Below are 4,940 nucleotides of genomic sequence, written 5' to 3'. Positions count from 1 at the left end.
CTGATGAGGAGAGAAAAGTATGATATACCACAATGGAAAGCTCCGAGGACTGCTGCAGTCTGAGAAGATATTGCGATGACACCACATTGACAGGAGCTGCCATTTTTGACAGCTCCTTTGAGACATTTTACTTCACAGTTTGTAAGCATGAGCAGGAAGGAGGGTCCCACCACAGCTTTTGTGGTGCAGCGGCTCTTGTGGTACACCACTAAGGAACACCAGTCACTGTTCCTGGAATTTTGCATCCAGTCTAGTTGAAAGGCGAGACACTTGATCACATAATCTTACAGAAGTCTTCACCTGCTCACCATCTTCAGAGTAGATGAGTGCACAGGGCCAGCATACTCTCGACCTTTGTGCCTAGTGGAAACATTTTCATTTTGATTTCTCTGAAAACAAAATATTATTAGCCTTGCTACATAAAATGTAAATACAATCTAAGTATAACAGAAAATGACCCACTATGCGGATTCTATGAGGCTCTCAGAAGAAATAAACTTTTAAATTAATTTCACTACTATAATTTTAATCTTCAATATTTGTTGAGGTATATTTTCTGTATTTCTTCTGTATTGTGTTTCTTAAGCATTCCATATGTATTAGAGTTGAAGGCATATCAACAGTGAAGGTGGTGAGGTGATAATGAAAAAGGTTTCTGAAGAATGTAGACGAATAATGCTCATAAAGCATGAATAGTAACTAGTGATTAGCAAGACTGAGTAAGGCGAGCATACAGCTGAGGCCTTCTTCTTCTCTTGGTGAACACCAAACGAAGCCAGAGATCCCTTAATATGGCCTCCATTCTATCTCTATGAGGGAGTAAGTACCTGATAATAGCTGAAGTGTCTGAGATATCAACCTAAAGAAGCGAAGGCTACTTTGGCTCAGGTTTTGAAGAACAGTCAGATTTGGATTTGGCAAGAAAGTTGCAGTGCATCATGTTAGAGCCAGGTAACAAAAAATGTAGGTTCCATCTGCATTTTTAGTGAGGAAATAAGCAGAGAAACAAGCAGCAGATGGAGACTAGGTATACCTTTTAACAGCACAACTGTGTTGGCTCAACTTCCTCCCATTAGATTCTATCTCATGAAAAAATCACCACCTCTCCATTATACCACCAGCTGAAGACCAACCTATCATATACACACAGTTATAAGGTAGTCAATTCAAAAGACAGCATCCATACCAATGCATCTTGAACTGTGACTACATTTTTTCATTAATGTATCTATTTTCCCTTCTCAGACTCAGGGTTTTTACTCTACATTCAGAAGAAAGCTTCAGTGCTCAAAATGTTCTGACTACATCCCAATATACTTTTAGACCTCTTCTTTACATATAGTTTGAACAAAGTTCAACTACTACTAACCGCCTCCCCCCTGAAGCTGACACAATTCTGGTGTTGCTTCCTGGGCTGTATTGTACTTTTCACATTTGCTAGTGATCCTGAAAAATGTTTGCTATGTAAATGAATGTACTTTAATGGACTAGTTTGATGTGTTGGAAGAGTACAAACACCTGTGATGGTATCTCTCAGCAGACGCAGACACCTGCAATGTCTCTCATGCTTAACTGACTCTGTTTTTTTGTTATTGATTTTTGTGATGTGATTACAGAATACAATCTAAGTTTATTTGTGGTACACAGTCTTTTAACTACCAATAGTAGGTTTTATGTTCTTGATTTCAAAATTTCTTTGAAATGTATTTTATGTTGTTGAACAGTTTATAGCATTTAAGATTGAATTTGATATGATTATGAAAATATATAATAATTTAAAGTACAATAAAGAATAATGCAGGCATGATCCTTAGGTTGTCTAATAGGGGCTGAAATAGTCATAAGGTATATGAAAATCAGGGGGAGGATGGTATTTAACTCATCTTATAAATCATATATAATATATTTAATTTCTGTCAGTCATTTCTTTAATGGATATCTTGAAAGTGCAGATATTCAGAACTTATTTGACTAGAGACTGGCAGTTTCACCTGAAGATGATGTTGGTAATTAAATTTTGCTTTTTTGTTTCCTGGTATTGTGTTATTCCCCCTAAATGGCGTGTAGGTAGACTTTGACATCACATTGTACTTTGTACTGTGGTTAATAATTAACTACTTACTCTGTAAAATTATGCCTTTGAATGGGAAGCTCAATCACATTTGTTCATTTTGAGTCTGCAGTAATGTCATTTGTCGATTTTATCATGGTGAAGCTTTCTGTAGATTTTGCTGATGGGCTGCTGGGAATTCCCAAACAATGGATGGATGACATCACTGAGGCACACTGACCAATATTGGCAAATTGATTGCCAATTGTGGCATAAATATAGACCAAATTAACTTACCTTATGTCAAAATTGCTGACCTGCTTTTGAATGAATCTGAGCTAGAGTAGTCTTACCATATTGGAAAGACAACACTGTACTTTTTTCAACTGAAGAAAGGGGTTGTGGAGCACCACCACATTTTCATCAAAATGGGAAGCAGTATGGTAAACTCTTTTGTCTTGGGGCATTTTATTCCTTGCTAGAAGTGTACATCCTGGACAAAGCATGCATGGGAATTAAGCCTTACACTGAGGAGTGGTTTCTCGTCCAAAAGATGAAACCACAGGGTGGAGTCAAAAAGACTGTTCACTGTATATTCGTCATTAATTACCTGATTCACAAGATCCCAACAGAACTTCACTGGGCATAGTCTAATATCTAAGACGATAAAGAGGTGCTGCTGAATCTGGAGAAGTGCAAAGAGCTCTTTGAGCTACACCAGAAGGAGGCATTTGATGCCAAGGAAGAGTTAAGCAGGTACTATGGAAAAAGGTGAAGGATAGTTCAAAGGCTTCAAAAATGTACATGGCCTTGGTAAATTGACTGGTAAAGAGGGTAATTCTGTCAGAGAAGGAATGGGTCCATGAAAACCAAGAGTCCAAACCATCTTACGATGCTGGCAGTTCCAGCCAGGGTCCAATCAAAGTGGCTCTAGACAATGCCACCATGATTTTGACTGGCCAAGAATGTGAAAGATTATTTGATTGTCAAAGAGCCACTAGCAGATGTCTCCTCCAATCCCATTTACCAGATAGTCTAGATGAATAGCTGTGATCCAGTTTTAGCTTGGAATATCCTATAAGGCTGAGCCAGGGGCTAGTTTGGCAAGCAAACTGCCGTGTAGCTCTGTGGCTCAGCCTAGCTGCTATGGGGAAAACAAGTATTTCCAAGGATCTTGCACATGCTGTTCCTTTCTATGGATGTGTGATCTGGATCAATAAGAACATTCCCTTCAATGACTGCCAATTTCCCAACAAGATGCTCTTCTGGTGGGAAGAAGCCAAGATGATTGCCAAGATGTTCAATTTTGCCAAGAGCACTGATCAAAAGTACAACTCCCTGCAACAGATCAACAGCACTCAGGTCATCATCACCAGGAACACGGACATGATTCTTGTCCTCCACCACAATGTCACAAGCATCACCAGCCCTTAGAAGATAGGATGCTCCATTTATACCTTGGCAGAGGACTCCAGCAGAACTTTGGCAAGATTTTCAAACAGGAAATACACCAGTTCTTTAAGTGGGTGGATCTTAGTTAAGTTCTGGTGCCCCATATGTTCCTGGTCCTGGGCACTTCATAAAAGCAACCTAAAATGCTCCTAGCCCTCAGTAGCATAGTGCGAGAGTGTGAGAGCAAGCATGCTGCCACCTTCTATCCAGGAAGAACTCGAGTATAAATGGACCAGGCATAACTATTGGACATCCACCGATGACTGTGGAGGGAAATGGATACTAGAAATTCCCCAAACTATTGTCACTCATGACTTGACTGAAGTTGGGCTTGCATGCGTAGACAAAATCTGTTTCATTTAGATTGCTGTACTATTAAAGTAACAGCACTAATCCAGTGTCTAAAGACACTCTAATGAAGAGAAATAAAAATTACTGAAAATATTCATGTCTGGTTTTTGGATTACTTAGGTTAAAAAATGTGGTCAAGGTGCTGCCTATTGGTGGAAGGAAGAAACAGGGCTATATATACATACCCATAGCCCATCAGCTGGTCAATGCTAGAGGTCTTATCCTTCCTCTTCCTTGTCATTGCCTCATTACAAACTTAGGACTGGTCAATGAATGGGGAACTGGATAATATGACTAACCCTGCAGTGAGAGAGCAGGATACCAAGTACAATAAACTGAAAGCCAGCAATAACGGTTATCTCCAATAAAATCATACAGAAGCAAAGTTTCAGGAGAAACTTCCAAGGCAATGCATCTTTTCGCAGGAACCTTGTCAATGTAGTCTTTCAGGCCAAGAAAAGGGTTCTCAAACCCATGAACCTGGTCTAAGAAGGGTTCAGCATGGCTCTTGGGAAGAAATAGGTTCAACCTTAAACTTCTCCCCCACATGAAGGAAGTATACTAGCTCTTTTCAGAATGAGGCCAAAAACTGCAGAGGTGGAGAGGATGGCTCATTAGTCTATGACACCAGATGCAGCAGTTTCCAGCAGCCATCCTCTAATTTAGACATTTCTATAATGTCTGGAGGTGGAGTTCTACCAATGGGTGATGATAACCAGGGCACTGATGGAGTGAGCAATGCCTCAGAAGATTGTCATTGTCATTCACAGTGTATAGTAGACCGATCTCTCCAGACCTAGGTCCTGCTCAACTAAAACTAACATTTCTACAAGAAAATGCACAACCAGAACAGAGACCATAGCCTCTCTGGAAGCCAATTCTTAGGGGGTACTTTGACTTCAATCTCTTCCACTGCCACTTTTTGCCCCAAGATTGGCAGAGATACTTGTCAATAACCACGGGGATTCTGGCCCAAAAGTCTCCACGTCAAGCTCTTCAACATCCCAATTAAAAAGATTACAACAAACAAAAACAAACCCCTGTTGCCTCCCCCCTCCCCATGCCTGCCACCCCGCCCTCTCCCACT

Source organism: Mastomys coucha, unplaced genomic scaffold (assembly GCF_008632895.1).
Source record: "Mastomys coucha isolate ucsf_1 unplaced genomic scaffold, UCSF_Mcou_1 pScaffold17, whole genome shotgun sequence".
Lineage (NCBI taxonomy): Eukaryota > Metazoa > Chordata > Mammalia > Rodentia > Muridae > Mastomys > Mastomys coucha.
The sequence above is the reverse complement of the archived record's forward strand: the minus strand, read 5'-3'. Positions refer to the sequence as shown.